This window comes from Gorilla gorilla, chromosome 17 (assembly GCF_029281585.2).
Source record: "Gorilla gorilla gorilla isolate KB3781 chromosome 17, NHGRI_mGorGor1-v2.1_pri, whole genome shotgun sequence".
NCBI classification, from domain to species: Eukaryota; Metazoa; Chordata; class Mammalia; order Primates; family Hominidae; genus Gorilla; species Gorilla gorilla.
In genome coordinates, this window is record NC_073241.2 from 91,181,642 (window position 1) to 91,205,954 (window position 24,313).

At 43.7% G+C, this 24,313-nt stretch overlaps 1 protein-coding gene across 5 annotated transcripts in view; it reads right to left on the minus strand.

Annotated features, from left to right (window-relative positions):
- Nucleotides 1-24,313, minus strand: part of RNF152 (ring finger protein 152) — an 86,319-nt gene that overhangs the window by 47,720 nt on the left and 14,286 nt on the right. For 3 of the 5 annotated variants that reach the window (XM_019014194.4, XM_019014193.4, XM_063699279.1), the window contains exon 3: nt 12,308-12,522. The exons of the other annotated variants lie outside the window; for them this stretch is intronic. The gene's annotated coding sequence lies outside the window, so the exon portion shown is untranslated. The remainder of the gene's footprint in view (nt 1-12,307; nt 12,523-24,313) is intronic. 5 annotated transcript variants of the gene reach the window in all.

The window sequence follows — 24,313 nt, forward strand, 5'->3', positions numbered from 1 at the left end:
TGTGCCTGGCTGTGCACAGTGGCTGGACCCCACGCTCGCTCACCACACAACCTCATCACTCCATGTCTGGCTCGCCCTTGGCAGGTGTGGGATCTGGGCTGGTAGCATGAACTGAGCGCAGCTAGCCAGGCCAAGCGGACAGAATGAGCCCAGCAGGTACAAGCAATACCCAGGCAGAAGGTGCCATTGGCCACAGAGGTTTCCGGCTGGTGACTCCCAGAGGATCCTGTGACAAAAGCCTCAAAAATAAACTGAGTAAACTGAAAGAGAGTACACCTGCTAAGTATTCACTACTCCACATACTTTAATCTGACCACGCCATGTTTCCCTACAACCAGGTACTTAAAGAACTCTGTGTTCTAGTCCTGACTCTGACACTAACTCACTATCCTAGTCACATGATTTCTCTGGGTGTCAGGGTTCTCATCTGCAAGGGGAGAGGGCTGGATGATATGACCTTCCAAGGTCTTTTCCAATTCTGACTCTAAAAGCTTCTAAAAGATCCATTAACAAAATTCACTGGCTGATTTCTATCTGAAATGAGATTCTAAATGAATTGGTGAGTAGAGCGATGACAATGAAGCCAATGTCGAAGACTCTTGAAAACTAAATGCTGGAGAACAAACATAAGCTGGAAAACGACACAGGGAAATACACGATGGGTTCCTGTCCTGAGAACACTACAAGGCTGGGGGTCCCAAGAGTTAATTTTAAAGATGCCTGTTGGGAACTCATCTGCCACAGCACCTACTTCTTTCATGGCAGCTCTAGCACTCAGCACTAGCCCTGAGTACAGGCACAGAAAGGATGGGAGGGGATGGGAAGACAGTCTTGAGATGCAAATCCCATATAAAGGGTCATAGCTAGGACCCTTCTAGCCACCAAGGACCCAGCATCACCTTCCAGGTCACTCAGATCCAAGGATGGCTATTCCTGGAAGTTGATAACTGGAGTGTTTAGATTTGATACCCCTTCTTTCTGCTGTCCTTACTCATTCCACATCCTTACTAGAGGTGAGGAGTTGGGGGAGGGGTGGTCGAGCAATCTTTTGTACTTTTGAGGGTCTGCAAAGTTAGGCACAGAAAATGAAGAGTGGATTCACAGAGCTGCTGACATCTCCGGTGATTCAGTTCCCCAAACAGCTAGCTCCACGTAACAAATGTGCTCACCGAAGTGGGAGAGCCCAGGAAAAAAGCGACAGGAAAATTGAGGACTAGCTATAAAGCTCATCTTCAAAAAGCCATAATTATCACAATAGTGTCACCTAAGCATTACTTACAAGCATCTGTACACACAATCCCTCCTCTTCTAACAGCCCTCATTTAGATACAGAGCTATTACCCAGGGCAACATTTTAAATTAATTAAGTAGTAAAACAAGCAGAAACCAGCATTATTCAATCAAAACTCTAGAGTGAATATAATTAAAATACAGGCAGGGGAACAGGCATAAAAGACACAGATCTCACTTTTTACTTTGTGCTGATAACTCCTACCCTGACTTGCATTATACGTCAGGGTTCAAGCTGTGTCTCCATTATCCCCAACACTGTAACAGGGAGAAAGTGCAGACACTTTTCTATTTTGCAGATGAGAAAACTGAGACTTAAGGAAATTAAATGATTTGTCCAAAGTCAATTCATGTCAAAAGCCCAGATCTTCAATGCCTGCTCTGGAAACCACACACTATGTCCACGTGATTTTATTTTCACGGTGAAACTGAAACAATTTTTATACTAAAAGCTGTCAAATATTCTGCCTTGGAACTGCTTTAGAACCTTTAGGGCCTCAGAATAGTCTAGTTTGAATCCTGGCAGAATGAAGCAAATTTTCAAAAGCCATAAAAATGTCTTTTCCTCTTCAAACAGCAACAGGCAAGAGAATGTTCCCCACAATCTGTTGTTATTGCTATAATTTTTCTTCAAACCTACTGTTACTTCCTTTAAATGACCACACCTCCCATCTCTTGGCCATGTTCTGACGATACAGGGACACAAAAGTAGCAAATAACACAAGTTTCATATCCTCCAGGGACTCGCCAGTCATTAAAAAAAAAAAAAAAAAACTGTGGGCTTTTGGTCATTCTAGTTTTGGATAATAGCCTATCACAAAACATCTTTCAGCCTCAGTCCTGTTAATCAATAGTCATTTAAAGTAAATTTGTCATGGGCGTGTATAAACATCTACATTCAAGAGCATTTTCCAAAATAACACATTTGCCTTTGATTATATAAATAATCAGACAACTAAAACAATAACAACAGGAGCAAAAAACAACTCTAGTCAATCTGAGGTAGTGGGAATGGGTTTAGCTTTATGTTTGGGTCTCCTCTGCTATAATCTATTAAAATAAATGAAGCAGAGCCACCCCAGCAGGGGCTGAAAAAGACAATTGTCTGTCCTTCTGAAATCTCCCTCTGCAGCCACGTGCAAACCCTCTACCCCAATTTCCAGGACCAGCCCTCAACTTAGTAGAGACATTTAGGTAGTTTGGTATAACTCTCTGGGACTCCACCCAGGTCCCACTGACTGTGGGCTCAGCTGTGACCTCCTGCCCAGAGCTCTGTGACATTGAGTGCTTTCTTGATTCTTTAGCTCTTTGAATCTGACACTTGTTAGATTCCTGCCAGCCCCTCCCTCCCCCAAGCCCTCTGGAACTATCTCCCCTGGAACCATATACCCTAGGATGAGGAATCTGTCCCTGAGATCCAGCCACTTGTTAGATTCCTGCCAGCCCTTCCCTCCCCCAAGCTCTCTGGACCTATCTCCCCTGCAACTGTATACCCTAGGATGAGGAATCTGCCCCTAAGATCCAGCCACCTCTAGAAATATTTCCCCCGATACCTTCTCCCTAGACTTCACATTCCAACCTATCACCCTGAAGGATGCCCTGGGCCCCAACTCTACTGCAGCCCCTCCACTTCCCCCACTGGTCGACTTCCACTCAGGGTTCCCACCAAGCCAGTCCGCAGTACTCATTCCTAGGTCTGGCCTTGTTCTTACTGAAATCCTGCATCCTAGCCTAAAACTTCTGTATTCCATGGAGACGAAGCTGGAGAGTGGCCATCCCCATCATCACCCCTGGCTATTTACTTGAGGTCTGCCAGCAGTTTGCATTCAGCAACCTATTAATTGCCTTGCAGACATCATGATGCAGCAAATTTCACTATTTTCACAAAAACAGAGATCCCGTTTTAATAGGAGATGTGCTTAAGTTCGGTCAGCAAGCCTGAGACAAAACAAAAACTAAATTTGGGGTCCCCTGGCTTTGTTCTTACTGTATAAATCATATTTGGGGAAACTCCATGTTTCTTATGCACCGGGTGATGTCAATATCCAATTACAGGAGGGTGAAGGAGGCCCTTTCTAACCCACATGGGCCCATCTGATGTCCCTCAGCCATGACCCTGTATTATAGACGAGGGCTGGTGGCTTCCTACAAGTCATCACCACCATTCAGATGCCACTATGCACTTGTTCCACCTCGCAGACTGGGACAAGTATGTACTTGCTCAAATTCCCACCTCACTACTTCTGACCAAACCAATTGTTTCAAATAAAACTGGAAGGACTTTTGTCCTTCCCACGGGTACCATCAAAGCCCCTCAGTTTCAGGCTTAGTTGACTGAAGTGAAACAGGCAACAGAGCGTGAGAGGGCTGTTGTGGCACAAATTCAAACTTGACGTGCTTCAGAAACATCGCATCAGTTTCACACACTGTTCCCAGGGCTCCCAACACATGCGTCAGAGACATAATTGCAAGGCTAAGGGTTCCGGAGAGTCAGGGAGCTGCATTCCCATGCAGAGCAGGAGATGCTGCCCTTGAAGAAGGGCCTGGAAGCTGCAGGGCAAAGGAGCATCACCCACCTGTGTGGGGCAGGGGAATGGGTTGAGTTGTGTCTCCCAAAAAGATAGTTTGAAATCCTGATACCTAGGCTGGGCACGGTGGCTCATGTCTGCAATCCTAGCACTTTGGGAGGCCGAGGCAGGCAGATTACTTGAAGTCAGGAGTTCAAGAGCAGACTGGCCAACATGGCGAAATCCCATCTCTACTAAAAATACAAAAATTAGCCAAGCGTGGTGGCAGGCGCCTGTAATCCCAGCTACTCAGGAGGCTGAGGCAGAAGAATGGCTTGAATCCAGGAGGTGGAGGTTGCCGTGAGCCGAGATTACACTATTGCACTCCAGCCTGGACAACAGAGACTCCACCTCAAAGAAAAAAGAAAAGAAAAGAAAAGAAATCCTGACCCCTAGTATCTCAGAATGTAGCCTTATTTGGAAAACGGGTCACTGCAGATGTCATTAGTTAAGATGAGGTTATACTGGAGTAGGGTGGGCCCTTAATCCAACATGACTAGTGTCCTTTAATACAGAAAAGACTCAGAAAAGACTCACAAGGAGAGACAGCCATGTGATGACAGGAGCCAAAAGCCAGGAATGCCAAGGACTGCCGACAGCACGAGAAGCTGGGGAAGGGAGGAAGGGTTCTCCCCATGGGTCTCAGAAGTGCATGGGCCTGCCGACACCACGCCTGTGGACTTCCAGCCTCCAAAAATGTGACAGAGTTTCTGTTGTTTGAAGCCACCTACTTTGTTAAGGCAGCCCTAGAAAACTCATCTAAGGGGGAAGCAAGCAACTGAGGAATCATAAAACCCTCCCGATTCAGAAGCAGCACCAAATAGCAAAGAGAAAATGCAGTCACGCACCACATAACGTTTCGGTCAATAACAGACCACATAGAAGATGCTGGTCCCATAAGATTATAATGGAGCTGGAAAATTCCTATTGCCTGGTGATACAGCCATCAGAGCACTGTTGCACTGCAACGCATTACTCACATGTTGATAGTGAGGCTGGTGTAAAGAAACCTACCGTGCTGCCGGTTGCATAAGAGTCTAGCACACACAATCATGTACAGTACACAATACTTGATAATGATAATTAACAACTATGTTACTGGTTTCTGCATTTACTGTACTATATTTTTATCAGTATCTTAGAGTGTACTCCTACTTATTTCTTTTAAGTTAACTGTAAAATGCCCCAGGCAAGTGGTTCAGGAGGTATCCAGAAGAAGGCACTGCTGTCACAGGAAATAACAGCTCCATGCGTGTATTGCCCTGAAGACCTTCCAGTGGGACAAGATGTGGAGGTGGAAGGCAGTAATATTGACAATTCTGACCCTGTGTAACCCTAGGCTAATGTGTGTATTTGTGTTTTAGTTTTTAACAAAAAATGTTTAAAAGGTAAAAGAAAAAAATTAATTTTACAAATAAAAAAAGCTTACAGAAGAAGGATATAAAGAAAAATATTTTGGTACAGTTGTATAATATTTGTGATTTAATCTAAGTGTTATTACAAAAGAGTCAAAAAGTTAAACAAAATTTACACATTTATAAAGTTAAAAAGTTACAGTAGGCTAAGATTATTATTGAAGAAAACTATTTTTTATAAATTTAGTGTAGTCTAAGTGTACTGTGTTTGTAAAGTCTACAGTAGTGTACAGAAATGTCCTAGGCCTTCACATCCACTCACCACTCACATCCTGAATCACTCAGAGCAACTTCCAGTCCTGCAAGCTCCATTCATGCTAAGTGTCCTATACAGGTGTACCTTTTTTATCTTTTATACAATATTTTTATTGTATCTCTTCCATGTTTGCATAAACGAATACTTATTGTGTGTGTTACAATTGCTTGCAGTAGTCAGTATAATAATATGCTGTACAGGTTTGCAGCCTTGGAGCAATGGCTATACTGTATAGCCTACATGTGTACTGGGCTACACCACCTAGGCTTGTGTAAGTATACTCACTCCATAATGTTCACATAACAAAATCACCCAAAGATGCATTCCTAAAAATATACCCGTCATCAAGTGAGGCATGACTGTACACGTTACGCTCAGTGTCTTAGTCCATTTAGTGTTGCTAGATAGGAATACACAAGGTTGGGTAATTTATAAAGAAAACAGGTTCATGTAGCTCACAGTTCCACTGGCCAGAAGGTTCAAGACTCGGCATTTGGCGAGGGCCTCAAGCTGCTTCCACTTATGGCAGCGGGTGAAGGGAAGCTGACATGTGCAGAGATGACATGGTGAGAGAGGAAGCAAGGGTGAGGAGGCAGGCTCTTTGTAACAACCACTCCTCATGGAAACTAACAGAGTGAGAACTCACTCACCAACCCACAGAACATTCATCTACTCAAGTGGGATCTGCTCCTGTGACCTAAACACCTCCTATTAGGCCCCGACCTCCAACATTGGGCATTAAATTTCAACATGAGATTTGGAGGGCTCAGACCTCCAAACTATACCACTAAGGAACATCCTTCACAGCAGTGGCTTGGTTAAATTGGAAAAATGAATACAACTCCATGAGGCCCTCAGAAGAATCTTCCTTCCCAGAAGAAGCTGGACATTCTAATTCAGGTCCTAAGTTGGGGAAGGACCATGAGTGGGAAAAGGTAGGAATTGAGGCTTTTTTCTCCCTATTTACATGTTAATACAAAGCCCTGCCTCCTCCATCCTGACCCCCCTATCTCCTCTCTGCCTCCTATGCTTACAGAAAGGCACTAGATGCAGTACTTTCATGTCTACCACCTCATTTAATCTTCATGACAATGTGTGTGGCAGAGGAGGCGGCAAAAAATTCTCATTCCCATTTCACACACGAGGAAACTAAGGCTCAGTTGGATCAGGGACTGCCCAGAGAGGAGATGACCATCCTGAAAAGAACTTCAGCTGACAAAGCAAGAGCAAGAGGTGAAGAGCAAGAGGCTTTCAAAAAGGTGGGAGGGAAGATCTCTGATTGAGGGTCTTAAGACCCTCCATGAGGGGGTCCCACCCTGTGCCCTGGGGAAAGGAATGCTAGTGTCATGAAGCTTCGGTAAAAAAACCCAAGTGGACAGGGTTCAAGGAGCTTCCAGACAGTTGAACATGCTAAGGTTCCTGGAGGGTGGCACCCAGGGAGGGCATAGAAGCTCCACACCCTGTCCCCCACCCCTCACCCCACGTGTCTCTTCATCGGTATCCTTTGCAATATCTTTTACAATAAACCAGTAAACATAAGTAGGGGTTTCACCAAGTTCTGTGAGCTGCTCCAGCAAATTCATCAAAGCCAAAGCGGGGCTTCTGGGGACCCCAACTTGAAGCTGGTGGGTCAGAAGTTCCGGGGAGGCCCAGACTTATCATTGGTGTGTGGGTAGGAGCAGTCTTGGGGACTGAGCCCTCAATCAGTGGGCTCTGACATTATCTCTGGGTAGACACTGTTGGAAGTGAATTAGAGGATACTCAGCTGGTGTCTCTACTTGTGTGCTGATGATTGTTGTAGTGTGAGAACAAAGAAAAAACAGAGTTTTCCCTACACACAGCCCAAAATACTATCTTAAAAAAATTTTGAAGACAGGTTAACCAAAGGTTCTGGAAGCCATCCACGTCCAAAACAAACCAAATGTGTTGCCCGTAAAACATCTGCTCTTGAAAAGTAGTCCCATAGCCAGGCGCGGTGGCTCACACCTGCAATCCCAGCATTTGGAAGGCTGAGGCAGGTGGATCAGCAGGTCAGGAGATCAAGACCATCCTGGCTAACACGGTGAAATCCCGTCTCTACTAAAAATACAAAAAAATTAGCCAGGCGTGGTGACACGCGCCTGTAGTCCCAGCTACTCGGGAGGCTGACGCAGGAGAATCACTTGAACCTGGGAGGCGGAGGTTGCAGTGAGCGGCGATCGTGCCACCGCACTCCAGCCTGGCAACAGAATGAGACTCCGTCTCAAAAAAAAAAAAAAGTAGCCCCTTGACTTGACTTTTTTCAGTTGTTCAGGTAACATCACTAGACACAATCTGTAGATTCTCCTACTGACTTTTTACATGGAAATAGTTAATATCTTTGGGGAAAAAACTAAGCACATTTTCCAGGCTGGAAAAGCCAAGGCTTCAGCTTTTGCATTCTGTCTCCTTTTGTGCTTCTAAATCTTCAAGCAATCCTGTGTAACCGTATGGCCTGTCCTCAACTAGCATGCTGTACAAAGTGCATTTTCCTGATTCTGGGCTTCGAAGAGTGCTTGAGAGGTGGGGGCATTACACACTAATGTCCGAGGACATCTGATGACTGGACAAATCTCTTCCCCAAAGCAACACCTGACAAGAGTAAGGAAGGCAGAGCCAGGGCAGAGTGGCAGGTGTCCAAGGTAAGGACAGGACTGAAAGGGTTAAGCTGAACAGCACTGATGATAAGGAACTTGGGTGGTGAGCTCCCGATCCAATCGGCTGCCTTTTCCATATATTTTAATCTTTCTCTTTCTGAAAAACACCCAGTCATTGGTCATCAGAACCTGACTTCATCTTTCCTGCCCCTTACAGCCACGATCTGTTTCTACGCATAGAACATTTGTGACATCAAACACATGGGTGACTTCCACCTCAACAACCAAGTCTCCAACTCTCCAACAACAATCGGGTGTCCCAGAATTCAATTCCATTTTGACCCTAACTACCCGGAGTCAGCACAGACCCCACAGGTCAGGGGCTCAGCCCCACAAGTCTGCCCCCATTTCAGACACCAAGCGTAAGTCCCAGGCCTCCTGTGCTTCTGACTGACTGGCTATCAGTGGGGTTTCTCACAACCCCCTCTCCGGTTTAGTAACTTGTGAGAACGGCTAGCAGAACTCTGTGAGAATGGCTGGCAGAACTCAGGAACAGTTTATGGCTATTACTGGTTTATGATAACAGATACAACTCAGATCAGCCAAATGGAAGAAATACACAGGGCAAGATTGGGTGCACAGAGCTTCCATGACCTCTTGGGAGGCGTCACCCTCCGCCAGCTCCTCGAAGTGTTCACCGACCAGAACCCTGTCACTTAGGGGTTTGATGGAGGCTTCGCTGTGTAGACATGGTCAATTAAATCATTGCCCACTGGGGACTAACTCCCTCTTTCGCCCTTCTTCCCTACCGGGAGGTCTGGGATGAGGCTGAAAGTCACAACCCTCTAATCACAGAGTTGGTTCCTCTGGTGACCAGCTGGCACTCTGAGGCCAGCTAAGAGCCCACCAAGAGTCATCTCATTAGCATAAGCTAAGGTATGGTTGAAAGGAGTTTATGGTCGGGCACAGTGCTCACGCCTGCCGAGGCAGGTGGATCACCTGAGGTCCGAGACCAGCCTGGCTAACATGGTGAAACCCCATTTCTACTAAAAATACAAAAAATTAGCCAGGCGTGGTGGCACGTGCCTGTAATCCCAGCTACTCAGGAGGCTGAGGCAGGAGAATCGCTTGAATCCAGGAGGCGGAGGTTGCAGTGAGCTGAGCTTGTGCCATTGCACTCCAGCTTGGGCAACAAGAGGGAAACTCCATCTCAAAAAAAAAAAAGGAGTTTATGATTAAAAACAAAAGATATTCCTCTAACCTCTATCACCCAGGAAATTACAAGGGTTTTAGAAGCTCAGTACCAGGAAATGGAGGATGAAAACCAAATATATATATTTTTTATTATATCACAATATCATACCCCTAGAACCTGCAGCCAAATTGTCCGACACATACACTTGGATACCTACCAATAATCATTCTGGGGAAACCATATCTACAAAATGCCATGCCACATTTTGTCAGCTTGAAAATATTAAACACTACTGAAAAAATGTAAGGTTTCTTCTTCAGATTTAAATGTCTACTTATTTCAAAATGAATTAGTAGTTCTCTGGGTTTCATAATGTTTAATTCATTAATAACTACAGCTTGAGAATTTGAAAGGAAATTGCTTCCAGGATAAAATTAAATACAAAACTCTAAGCAGTGATTCATGGCTGTTCCTATCTAAATTACTAATCCATGTGACAAACCTGGTTGGCAGCACAAAAAACACAATACTATTTGTCCCCCATTGCCTTTATAGACTTTGCTGAATTGCTTTTGCAAACTTCCTAAATCCGAGTTCTAGATAATCCCCTGCTAGCAGCTTCCTTAGAGTCTCTGTTGCCACTGAGAGTTTCACAATGGACTAATACTTTGTACCTCAGAAAAGAATTTTCTGAACATTAGAGTTTAGACATAGAGCCCAATGGACTTCCAAGGAAACTCACTTTAAGTTGAAGGCAAATATTCCCATGACAGCTGTCCCAATCCCCAAAGAAACCTACAAAAACTCTGCTTAAAAACATTTTTTTAAATGCCTATTTTCTTTTAGTTTGCAAGGAAGGCTAGTCAGCTGAGTGTCAATTACATATCTCCCTGTTAGAACAATCAGGCACTAGAGTCATCATGTTGTCCAACAGATGATATAAGGCTTCTTAAATTTCACCAAGCCCTGGTTATTCTGCCTCCTAAAATTTCTCTCAGGTCTATTCCTCCCACTGCCTGGGTTCATTCTTATGGCTGCGTGGAGGAACAGGCAGGAATATTCCTGGCCATATACTCCCACCTCCAAGGGAATTTGGAGGGCTGAGTGGCACAGGGCCCCGCCCCCTGTGGTAACCCCTGCCCAAATCATCACAAAGCCCAGCAAACTAGGTTCTCCCTGCCTCTCATCTCTCCCCAATACCAACCATCCAACCTACTGCTTCTAGACAGCGAGTCGGGCCCAGGCAGCCCCATGGATGGCTACTCCCCACCAGATGCCTTATACACGGGGACTCATTTATCCTCAGGACAACTTGAGGAAGTCACCCTCATTGTCTTCTTATTACAGACCAGGAGCTGGCAGCAAAGATGTTCAAGCACTACCCCAAGCTACAGAGTGAGAATCTGCGAGGACAAGATTCACATCCACACTCTCGGCCCGTGTTTCTGTGCTTTGAGCCACCTGATCATGCCATCCCATGGCTCCTTAGTACCAAGAGTGAGGCCACACACCCCAGCAGGGCCTCCGCATCCTTTGGTGACTTGGCTACGTTTCCAGCCTCATCCAACCTCCATCTGCCCTCTATCTCCATCAGTTACTTGCACATGGTATTCCCTGTGCTTCTCCTCCATGTCTCCTCTCCCTGCTGTGTGCTCCTACAGTGACATGTTCATCCCTTCATCAACCATTCACTACTTCCTCCCAACATTGGTGGTGACACAGGGGGTATGATCTCAAAGCAGCAGCTCTGGCTTTCCCCTAGGTGCCCGCTGTCCCCACCGCTGAGCAGCACATGACAAGACGGCCCATAGCTTTGGCACCAAGGAATGCATTAAGGCAAATCATCAGTGAAACTTTAAAAAGCAAAACAACACACAAAAAAAAGACTTAGGGGCTTGTCCCAAAATGACTGTTAGATCCCTTATAAGCAGGGGTGGAGGGATGGGAAGGGGCTTATGTGGGCTTATTAAACACTGCACATCAGGAATTTTTTTTTCTCACCAAACATCAAACACTGCAATCAAGTGAGGGGAGAACACCTAGACGCTCGCCAGCTGAAGTAGGAAGAAAGCCTGTGGCAGATTTTAAATCAGCAAGAGGTGGGAACTCAAGAGTTACCCATGCATGGCAAATACAAAGAGATTGGGGACCGGGTGCGGTGGCTCACATCTGTAATCCCAACACTTCGGGAGGCAGGTGGATCAATTGAGGTCAGGAGTTCAAGACTAGCCTGGCCAACATGGCGAGGCCCCATCTCTACTAAAAATACAGAAAATTAGTTGGGTATGGTGGCATGCTCCTGTAGTCCCAGCTACTCGGGAGGCTGAGGCAGGAGAATCACTTGAACCTGGGAGGCAGAGGTTGCAGTGAGAGGAGATTGCGCCATTGCACTCCAGCCTGGGCGACAGAGCGAGACATCATCTCAAAAAAAAAAAAGAGATGACAAACTGAATCTTCAGCTCAGTCTGGTTTTTATAGTTGTTTCCTGGGAGGAGGGGGAGCAGGGGCAAAGAGATATTTGAAAGGAGTTTGGTTGTTTTGTTTTTTATTTTTTTCATTTTAAGGAGGGAGAGCACCCACTATTGATGAAACTGTTATGGCAACCCCCAACCCAGGGTGAACCGTATGTAAACCAGGCTGAACTCTCCACATCGCCGGCCTCACCATCCTGGGATACAATTCTGACTATAAACTCAGCATCAGATAAACCTAGATATTACCAGCAATGCAGCAGGAAAAATAAAAATAACAACTGAATTCACAGTAATCATTTAAAATGTAAAATACTGCTCCTAAATCCTATAAAATGGCCACGAATGTCCAGTGCACACTAATTCTATAAGGAACCCCCACTGTACTATAAAAATACACAAAATGCACATAAAAATACAACTTTACTATTATGTAAATTTAACCTTAAACGAATATGCTAGCTAACACAAACAATATATTAAATCAATTTTGCTCACCTTCTTAGAACTTAACGAGCCTCCTAGGGGCAATTCAGATACCCCAGCTCCTCACTTAGAAAGCTGTCCGAGGAGATTCATGGTAATGTGTGCAGCTGGGCTTTTCCTGGCTCTTCTCTCCAGTCATTTTCCTCGTAGCCAGCACAGGCATTCAGAACAAGTTACCCACTGTAGAGGTTGGCCTTCGGGTGTTGCTGTAGACTTACAGCATATATCTGTGTTATGTTTCAGGGATGTTTAAAAGCATGTTAAAAATATGTCCCAATATTTCTCTTTTCCTCCTAGCTTATTCCAAGTCTCAAGAGCAGCTACACTGCTCAGTATCAGTTCAGAGACCACAGGACAGAGGTAAACCCAGCCCAGCCACCCCTCAGCTGATCCTGCAGGGCACTGGGAAGCCACCAAGGTCATTAGAATAAGTACAGGTTTTAGGTTGGGTGCAGTGGCTCATGCCTGTAATCCCAGCACTTTGAGAGGCCAAGGCAGGTGGATTACCCAAGAGTTTGAGACCAGCCTGGCCAACGTGGTAAAATCCCGTCTCTACTAAAAATACAAAAATTAGCCAGGCGTTGTGGCAGGCATAGACCTATAATCCCAGCTACTCAGGAGTCTGAGGCAGAAGAATCTCATGAACCCGGGAAGCAGAGGTTGCAGTGAGCCAAGATCACCCATTGCACTCCTGCCTGGGCAACAAAAGCAAGACTCCGTCTCAAAAAAAATAAATAAATAAATAAGTACAGGTTTTAGAAGGAACTTCAAAGTAAATCAATGTCCAGGAAATGAATGAAAAGCATAAATCAGTAGTGTGCCTTGTAGTTATGTGGCAGAAAGACAGAGCAGGGAAGCATGTAGTCAAGTCAGGAGCAGGCATTACAAAGGCAACAGCGCAAAAAGACCAGCAGCATCCACGCATCTTCATAGATGACTTAAAATCAGATGGACAATAAATTGCCTATACTTGAGGTTCTTAGGGTTCCCAGTTTCATGATTAGAGTAACTAAAAAGCATTCACCATTTGTAAGAACACAGGTTTTTATAAGCATTTGAGGTTATCAGAAAAGATTCTGAGAATATTCTAACATCTCAGAGGTAATCTCGATTGTTATATAAAATTTCCTAAGTTCACCATGTCTCTCTAAGTAGGATGAGCTAAAGGAAAGCCCAGTCTTAATCATTTCACTGACCACAAAACCCTAATTAGTAAAATCCAAAGAAATAGGGAATGTCTATCCTCGAATTTCAACTGCTAACTCCACAAAATCACTAGGTGGGGTCAAAAGCTGTCAGGGGCCTTCTTCCAATCATACTTCCAAGCAACTCAAGTGTTCAAAGAAAACTGGTCTCCAAGATTCATCTTTTAGGATACATAAAAACAACCCCTACTTCCAAATAAACATGGGCCATGGAGGTATTGTCTCCTGCACCTGACAAGAGATTCTGTTACTGGAAAAGAACTAAATGTGGAATGCCCTGTCACCTCACCACAGATGGCACTAAAGGTGAACACCCAGAGACCCACTTGATAAAGGAACACAAACTTTTGTGTTATTTCCATTTGTTTAGGTTTACTTTACACTCACACCTTCAATAAAGGATGCAGCAAAGTTTGGCATCAAGAACTTAGCTGATCCAGGAGGGTGCCGGGAAGACATCACAGATCATTAGAATAAGTACAGGTTTTAGAAGGAACTTCAAAGTAAATGAATGTCCAGTAAATGAATGAAAAGGAAAACTCATGTAACTGAGTGGGCACACACACACGCACGCACACACATGCACACACCTGGAAGCTTATCATCTTCATAAACTCAGACAAGCCAGTTACCCACCAACTTCCTCAGCTTTTATGCATCCATGAACTTGGCACAACAATGATGTAAAGAAAAATGAGAAAGTTGATAAGCAGATGTACTTTGGACAGGAAACTATGAAAGAAACAGTGTCACTAGGATTTGCTGGAAGCATTTTTATTCCTTGATAGAGGCTTTTACATTGGGCTTGTTGACTCTGATTTTTATCCATGAAGGAAAAGACAGGCAAGTCACCATATAACTTGTTATACCATAAAAAAGTATTTCCATTTATTCCAAACCTCACGCTCTCTTGGAAAGAAATAATTTGAAAACATGGAAATATTACGTTCCTGCACCCACATTTATCACGAATACCCTGCTTTTAGGATTATAAAGAAGCTGTGTCGGGGTGGGGGTGTGGAAAGCACAGCAGGGAGCTTTTGGTGGTCAAATCCAATTGCAGCTGTGACGTGGCCTCCGCACTCCAAAGAGAAACAGGCTCTCCCGATCCCAGCCTCTGAGGGTGGGATTGATTACTGTAAACACACACAGGCATGGAAATCTTCATGTCTGATGCATTTCCTGTCCTCATCTCCCACGTGGTATTTTCTTACTCTGGGCTGTCCCCTGCTCCGGTTTTTTTCCACCCCAGGAAGAAAGAGGAGACCACGCCTGTCACCTTACCTACTAGCTTGCTGTCCCTCGAGAGAAGGCTTCAAATCCCTGCCAACTCTGTGGTTCCAAAGCCTGCTATGCTGTTTGCCTCTTGGCCAAGCATGAACTCTGAAAGCTACCCCCTGTAGGTTTTCCATCAGGGCATTCTTCCTCTTCTTTTTTTGGATGCAGGGAGAAGGGGAGTTCTTTCAAGGTTAACCAAGAAAGAAAAAGGATCGAGGTCCTATTTTCCTACTATGGTTTATGGACCTCATTTCTTTGGTCCCAGGAAGAAATGAAGTGAAACCCACATAAGGCTCCAGCTCCAGTCCAGGCAAAACAGTTCAGGGGAAACAGCATCCCTGTTTCTCTCTGTTCCCCTAACTCCTTCTCAACCTCTGATGCCCACCTGACTCCTAACCCATCACACACATTGCACCCATGATTCCAGCCCCAAATCAGTTCAGCCCAGCTGTCTAGATAATGTGCCACCTTAGTCTTTTCCATATTCCCTCCATCAGACATCCCCGACCCCATCCTGATAATGGCACCCCAAGGCCCTGCACCTGCTTCCCAGAGAGGCTGTTACTAGAATTTACTAGAAGCATTTGTATTTTCTGATAGAGGCTTTTACCTTAGGCTTCGATTCAAATCATTGGCTACTACAACCTCTCGGAGGTGTGTGCATGTTACCTTCACAAAGGCACTGCCAGTTTAGGATAGGACTCACAGAAAGTGAACCACCTCCCACCCCCACCCACCTCCCCCCCCCCCGCCAAAAAAAAACAGAAGGGAATTGATTCACCCTGAATTGTCCACCTACCAGCTTCTGGACTCAGACACATCATTTCATTCCTCTGGGCCTGCCTCTGGATTCCCACCTTAGACTACTATTCTGAGAATTAGGTAACACATATACAATACTTAAAACAGCACCAGATACCTTGCAAGTGCTCCAACACATCAATTACCAGGATTCATCATCTCCATGACCTCTCGAGATAGATATTACTGGTCTTATCTTAAACCAGAACACAGAGGATCAGCAAGGATGAGTAATTTACTTAGGATCACAGGGCTGATAATAAACAGAAGGGTTACTGCCCTCAGCCAACCAAATGAACAAAATTCATGCTGTTTTCACCATATCATTAAGAAATGACTCTCTAATGGTAAAACCAGGCTATTCTGCAGGTTGTGGGATTGTATGGCAGTGGTTCATGGTATCCCGATGCCAAGCCTTCAGAAGGTAAGGCTGGGCTTCGGAGCATGAACAGCCTGGCTTGTTCTGGTAGGGACAACTCATGGCCCACCTCGGAGCTGCAGAGCCCTTGGTCTATCAAGTTACCTCTTTTAGTCTCAGGTTTTCCAACTATAAAATAAGAGCAATTTACTTGAGAAGTAGTAAGCCTCTGATAGGTACATATCTTCATGGCAACAACTAAAACTACTTGTGAGAGAGCCTCCAAGAAAGGATCCTATATTAAGGGCAGTATATGGGTCAATTCTCACATTGCTATAAAGAAACACTTAAGACTGGGTAATTTATAAAGAAAAGAGGCTTAATTGGCTCACAGTTCTGCAGGCTGTACAGTAAGCATGATGTTGGCATCTGCTCGGCTCTGGGGAGGCCTCAGGAAACTTACAAACATGGTGGAAGGCAAAATGGGAACAGGCATCTTACATGGCAGGACCAAGGGTTGGAGGAGGTGCTATACACTTTTAAACAACTAGGTCTCGTGAGAACTCTATCAGGAGAACAGCACCAAAAGGATAGTGCTAAACCATCATGAAGAATCCACCCCCATGATCCAATCACCTTTCACCAGGGCCCACCTCCAACACTGGGGGTTACAATTCAACATGAGATTTGGGTGGGGACATAGATCCAAACCACATCAGGTAGCAAACCTGATCGTTGAAGTCCCTTCCAGTCCTAGAGGTGGAAACTTCATAGAGCAACAGGCTAGAGACTAACAATGCTTGTTTAAAAATCTTACTATCAGAGCCAAAACTATTGCTAACAAGCTTGAAAATGTCTGGTTAAAAATTCGAAATTAACTCCTTGCAGTCCAATTTTTAATCACCAAATATTCATGAAACCACGCCCCTCTCCCAACCCCCAATTTTCATGATATATCATAAACCCAAAGTTAGGCCTCTTTCCCTTCTGGCTTGCCCTACATTTGAAAAGCATTTGCTATTCTACTGTAGTGGACTTCCCTCAAAATAACCTCATTATTCTCTTCTTCCACAACTATGTCATTGATGTAATGACTACCATCATGATTTTCGCAGCTATTTGTTGTGCTATAATTTCCAGATGAATTTCTGGTATAGAAACAAAACAGCCATAATAAGATTTTACAACTCTATTATTACTAAAAATGTACACCATGACTGAAATTAAAACTCTAAAATTTTTAGTATTTCATTTTTAATGCCATGCTCATTTTTGTAGTGAGCAAATAATTACTCTAAAGACGTTTATTATTAGTTTATTTTGTTTCTGATAATAGCTTCCTTTTGTTGGTACTTTTCAATAACTTACTGCAAAATTTTGAAAGATTAATATATTTTAATGGACTACAACATATGAATGCTTCTACTTACCAGATTTGGGGTTCTGTCCCGGTTCTGCCACTTGCTAGCACAATCTTGAGCAAGCTACTAAAGTTCACTGTGCTTTCTGTCTGCCCATCAAAAAATACAGGGCAAAGACAGAACCTAATCCTAATTATTATGAGAATGAAATTGGGTAACTTCTGCAGAATTTCACAAAATGCTTAAAAGTTAATTATTGCCAAGTATATTAGCAATTTTTTTAACTGACACAAGTACAAATATCAGAGATATTTAATATTTAAAATTGTACTCAAAATTCTGCAGTCTCCTTTCTTTTTGTTTGTTTTTTGAGACAGAGTTTCGCTCTGTTGCCCAAGCTGGGGTGCAATGGCGCTATCTCGGCTCACCGCAACCTCCGCCTCCTGGGTTCAAGCGATTCTCCTGCCTCAGCCTCCCAAGTAGCTGGGATTACAGGCACGCCACCACGCCTGGCTAATTTTGTATTTCTAGTAGAGATGGGGTTTCACCATGTTGGTCAGGCTGGTCTTGAACTCCTGACCTCAGGTGATCCACCCACCTCGGCTGCCCAAAGTGCTGGGATTACAGGCGTGAGCCACCACGCCCAGGCTCAGTCTCCATTCTTAAACACGGGCAGGCCTCACATCTTACAGCAGTGGGGTTACCACCACCATTTGTTTCTTTTTCTGCCCACATAGTGAACTCTAATTGTTCAAAAGTCCGTTATGAACATCAGTTTACCTGACATATTTTCTGAGGAAATAACACTTCTTTCCCCACAACCCAAGGAAAGTGGACTTGCTTTCTGAGAAAATGGAACAGTCCAAGTCCAGGGTAGCAGATCTTAGCTAATCGGTACTAATTACTGGGCATTTGTTGAGGCTGATGGAGATGAAATTTTATTAGTAAACAAATCTCATAAAAGGAAAAGTAAACCCCTTGCATCCTCTAAAGTATTTTCCTAATCTATCTTAATAAGCATAGTTTCAATCTCTTTATTCGTGATCATTCTTCATACTATAATAAGTGTACTTTGTCTAATTAATTTAATTTTAGAAATATAAAAACTAATTTCATACTTTACTACTGTTTTACTTGTTTAGGCTTGAGTATATTTCAGTTCCTGAAAAGCTACCCTGACATCTTAGGTAAAACCAAAGGCAAAATGACATAATAATTTCCCCTAATATTACCTCCTCGCTGCCACAGTTTAACAGCGCATGAACTGACCAAAGAGAAGAATCCATCAAGGTAGTCAATGTCTTTTGAAGAGCAGACAAATATAAACCAAGTCATTGGTGATAGCCAACATATTGTATTTCTGATTACAGATACAGGATTCAGCTACCAAAGTGTAGTTAGCGTGCACAGAGTGGAAAAACGTTTCTTGATGAAAGAGCCCTCAATCAACCAACCAGGACCACTGAAGAAATCACATTCAAAATAATGTGGGACTATTTTTAAAAGCATTAGATCACCGCGGTCCTTAAGGAGGCAGAACTAGTAAGAGACATAACAGTTCTCATGGTTACTTTAAGGCCTTTTTAGGGTTTGCTGAAGGTGGCAGTATATAGGCTGAGTGGCAAGAGATGGTGAGGTATATCAGAGTTTATCAATTATAGAACAGGTTCCTCTAGAAGGATATAAAGCACCGCCAAGCAGTTTTAAGCTGTGGCTTGTAGTTCTCTGGTGAATAGTTTTGTTAATTTAACTACTTGGGTTTAGGGCTAAGCATAGTGGGGTATCTAATCCCAGTCTGGTTCTTAGCTATTATGTTTTCAGGATATTGAAGTCATTTCCATAGTGTATTTTATTTCAGCTGGGGTTTTCTACAACTTAGATGAAGTTTAGCTTTACTGGGTACAGACCTTAAACACTCTTTATGCTGACCTGGTGAAAAAAAAATAAGTAAGATGCTTGAGATGCAAAGATGAACAAGCCCAGCCCTCAAAGACCCACCTGCATCACCGGCCAGCACCTGGCCATCCCCAGGGATATGCCATGGTCTGCAAGATGTTGGAGGCAGCAAAGGCCATTTCCAGTTGGAATCAGGGATTCAGAGATGGAATCTGAACAGGGTATTGAAGGAAGAGTTAGAGTTTGAATAGAAGGATAGAGGAGGAAAGGGAAGGCAGGCATTCTAAATGAGGCAACAACTTGGGTAACACCTGGAGGCTAATGAGTTAACCAATTTGTATGAGAAGGGATCTTCCAACCAGATTCCCAATATTCCAGACAGGGTCCTATATGGAACAGTCCTTAAGCACCGTCTGTAAAATCTTTTCAATATTTTAAATCCAGTTGAAATCATAACCAATTTGGAAATAATAAATATAAGTTAAGCTACATCCTAACTTTAAATAAGACATCAAATTTAATAAGACATCAAATTTAATTGTCAGTGCATGCAAGTGTCCTCTGTTCCAGAAAAAAAATTTTTTTTCTTCGTTCCTACAACCCTTCAGACCTATGCCTTTACATGGTCAGCCCTTTAGAGAGCTTCTCTCCCTGGTGGCAAGGTGTTTAAGCCTCACATTCATAATGACCATCTGGGCGTGGATTACCCACGAAGGTACAGCTCTGACCTGTCCACTCAATGCTGCTTCTAAAGCAAACTCTTAATTTCTCCCAAATCTGTTTTTTTCCCTGCAATTTTATATCTGTTACCATTATTTACCCAATACCTCAGACTTGAAAACCTGTGTATGTCTCAGCACTCATTCAATTAATCTCCAAACTGCTACTAGTTCTGTCTCTGAAATGTCTCTTGCATTGATTCACCCTCCCATTCCTGCCACCCTCCCCAAGGGCTCAGGTCTTCATTACATCTCTGGACCTCCCCCACCCACCTCCATGGTCTCCCCACCTTCGTCCCTTCCTGCTCCAATCCATATTGATGACTGCCAGATTAAGCTTCTAAAAACACAGCTTTATGACCACATCCTCCTCCAGTCCCTAAACCATCAATGGCTTCCTGTCAAATAAATCCCTAAGTCCCCCTCCCACCAACCTTTCCGATCCTTTCTCATACTATTCCTACTCCCATACTCCCATACTACCAGTCCCAGTCATAAAGCATTACTCACTGTCTGGAAGACAGGAGCCACTTACCCCCATGCTGTCACCAATGCCATTCCTCACTGCCATGTGTCCAGACAATTACTGTCTACCCTTCACGGGCATTGTCAAATACTACATTTTTTGTGAAGGCATTCTGAATCCTCTGAATTCCACTACCATTTCATTCCTATACCACCTGGCAATGGCATCCCTTTGTACACATGTTCTTACTCCTGCAGGGTAACCTTCTAAAGGAGCATCTTGGTATAAAAATAACCAAATCAACATGCTAATGAACTACTTTCTGACATGGAAGCATTATGCCAAGAGTTACGGAAGATACAAGAGCATCAGCTGACAATGAAGTTGAGAAAGTATACTCAGCCCACAAAAAAAATAAGCAATAATATCAACAACTCTTTTTAAGCATCATATACAGATGTTAGTCGAAGTCATGAAAATACAGGAGATCTCAGAGAAAGCACATCTCCTTAACAGAATGACAAGGCTGTGGCAGCATACTGCAGTGGCTTACCAGCTCTGGCTTTTACTTGCTTTGTGACCTCAGGCAAGTCATTTAGGCTCTCTGTGCTTCAATTTCCTCACCCATATAATAGAGACATTAATAGAACCGTCTACTCTACCCCGTAGGATTGCTGTGAGGAGTATGCATGCACTGTAAGCAAAACCCTTAGAGCCTGGCACACAATTCATGGCGTAAGTGTCAGTCTTATGCTCATTATTATGCAAATGCTTTATATGGGGGAACAAAACACTAGACTCAGATATTTGGAAGTTAAGACACCTAGCAGGATATTTACTGGAAAAAGAGACTTGACCATTGTATCCTCAAGCCAGATTTGCTATATTTCCTGGAGACAGGGATTTTGACTGACAGGTATGGTGAAACTCAGTTGGGGTGGCTCTTTGTACAAAGGATTGAATCCTGTGCAAATAGAACAGGCACACAGACCACTGAACCAAACACAAAGCTTCCAGCCATCGAAAGACTCATCCACAAACAGCCATTGTCTCCCACAAACAACTCGGCTGTTGTCATCCAGATGGGCACCAAATGAAACCATTTGACTTACATATTTTGGTCAGGGGTTCTGCGTAGACACAATGACAAATACAATTGATTGCAGCAGAATAAATTTAGAATGGTGCACTGAATTTAGTCTGATAAGCAAGTTCTTGGGTTCAGCATTTTACAGGACACTAATCCATGGCATTCAGCTGGACTAAGCATATAAGAGTCCATTTCAAAGACTGTCATATTATACAGTGATTTATCTATTAATGGTGTGGGAAACAGCTGTGACTGCAGGGTATCCACATCTGTCACTGTTCCCAAAAAATGTTAAAATGCATTATACATAAATTGCCACAAATATCTCAGCTCGAACTTGTGTTGCAGACACATACACATACACAGTGAAATGAAAACTGCCAGTACACTTGAGGTTTTATTACTTTCTACTGAAAGTATTTATAGCTCAAAGCTGCTTGTTAATCACACGTCAAAATTATTAGGGTGGTAGGAAGAACAAATATTATCATCATCTCATTTTCTGATAAAATATAGAAATTACAAGAATTATTGCAATAAGGCTGATGCTGCACAAGAAAAAACAAACAAAATCTGTCCCTTTTTTTGTGTTTGGAATCTCTATTTTTACTCACTACCAGGAATACTGGCACGGCTGCTTCAGCAAAGTCTCTTCATCCCAAATGTCAGGGAAAGTCAGACAGTAGACTGCCAAAATGAACACCCCCAAATCTGAGTGGCCAAATGCAGTAATGGTTTCTCTCTTCTTCACAGTGTATTCCAATGACACTTGGCAAGGGAGCATCTGCTCCACAAGGTCTCTTAGGAACCCAGGTTCTTTCTGCCATATCCTAGGACTTCAGACTTCTCCCCTGGACTCTTGAAACTGACCAGCACATTAGAAAGAGAACAAGGGTAGAAAAGGCATCCCACTCTGAACTGCCTCTCATTTCCATATACATCCCATTGGTGAGAACCAGTCACATGGCCCCACCTAGGTACAGAAAGTAGTATAGTCGAGTGATTGTCAACTAGGGGTAATTTTGTCCCCTAGAGGACATTTGGCAATGTCTGGAGACATCTTTGATTGAACTGGGACAACTGATACCTAGTGGGTAGAATCCAGGGATGCTACTAAACATCCCACACTGCACAGGACGGTCTTCCCACAATAAAGAATTATCCAGCCCCAGAGGTCAAAATGCTGAGATTCTGGTGAGCATCTAGCCAGCCTCTGCAGCAGTCACAGGTCCATGCTCAGGTCTAACATCATTGTCCACTAACATATACCCTAAGCAATCCCAACAAACTCACGTGTTAATCACTCGTTTGTTCATTTGCTTGTTTGAGCCTCCATTCATTCATCCAAACTCCTGAACAAGACAAGATTTCTGTCTTAGTCTGTTTGTGCTGCTACAACAAAATACTTGTGATTGGGTGATTTATAAATAATAAATATTTATTTCTCACAGTTCTGGAAGTTGAGAAATCCAAGACCACGGCACCAGTGGATTCAGTGTCTAGTGAGAGGCCTCCGTTTCCAAGATGACACCTTATTGTTGTGTCCTCACGTGGCAGAAGAAATAGAAGGGCCTGGCAGTTCTCTGAAGCCTCTTTGGGCATTAATCCCATTCACAAGGGCAAAGCCTTCATGGCCTAATCAACTCCTAAAGGCCCAGCTCTTAATACCATCATCTTGGGGTTTAAGTTCCAACATGAATTTTGGAGGGACACATACATTCAAATGATAGCAGTTCCTACAGCTAAAGAACTTACACTAGAGCTGGAGAGGCAACCATATGCAGAATTTTCACGCACAGGGTAAGTGGGATTAGAAAGAACAAACGGAAAGGAAAGTAAGTCCGCCTGAGGGAGCTGAAGGAGGATCAATAGGACAAGTAAAATGGGAACGAAGTATCGAAGAAAGTACAGTCTGCCCTCCATATCTGGGTCGCACATCTGTGGATTCAACCATCCATGGATCAAAAATATTCAGGAAAAATAATACTAAATGGTTACCTCCACTCCGAATGTGCGCAGACTTCTTCATTTTGTCATTACTTGCTAAACCATACAGTAAAACAACAACTTACATTTATATTGCGTTTACATTTACATCATGTTTACATTACATTTGCATAGCATTTACATTGTATTAGGCTTTATAAGTAATCTAGTGACGATTTAAAGTATACAGGAGGAAGTGCATAGGTTACATGCAAAAACTATGGCATTTCATATCAGGGACTTGAGCATGCATGGATCTTGGTTTCTGAGGGGGTTCCTGGAATCAGTGCCCCATAGATACTGAGGGACGACTGTATATATGGTACTTATAGCTTTCCATCACTATGCTGTGTTTCGCGGGAGGGCAGAGAGGAAGGATAGGGAGAAAGCGTGTTCCGGGGAAAGGGAACTACACAAAGGAATGGGAATACAAAAGGGTATGATTTATTCCACTTTCTGGTATCGGGTCAGGAAGAAACAGTAACTAGGGAGGGAGGATTGTAAAAACATTTTTTTGAGGCCAGGCATGGTGGCTCACACCTGTAATCCCAGCACTTTGGGAGGCTGAGGCAGGCGAATCACCTGAGGTCAGGAGTTCGAGACCAGCCTGACCAACACGGAGAAACCCCGTCTCTACTGAAAAAATACAAAATTTAGCTGGATGTGGAGGTGGACACCTGTAACCCCAGCTACTCAGGAGGCTGAGGCAGGAGAATCGCTTGAACCCAGGAGGCAGAGGTTGCAGTGAGCCGAGATTGCGCCATTGCACTCCAGCCAGGGCAACAAGAGCGAAACTCCATCTCAAAAAAAAAAAAAAAAATTTTTTTTTGTTCACAGTTTTCTAGTAGTGTATTCCGA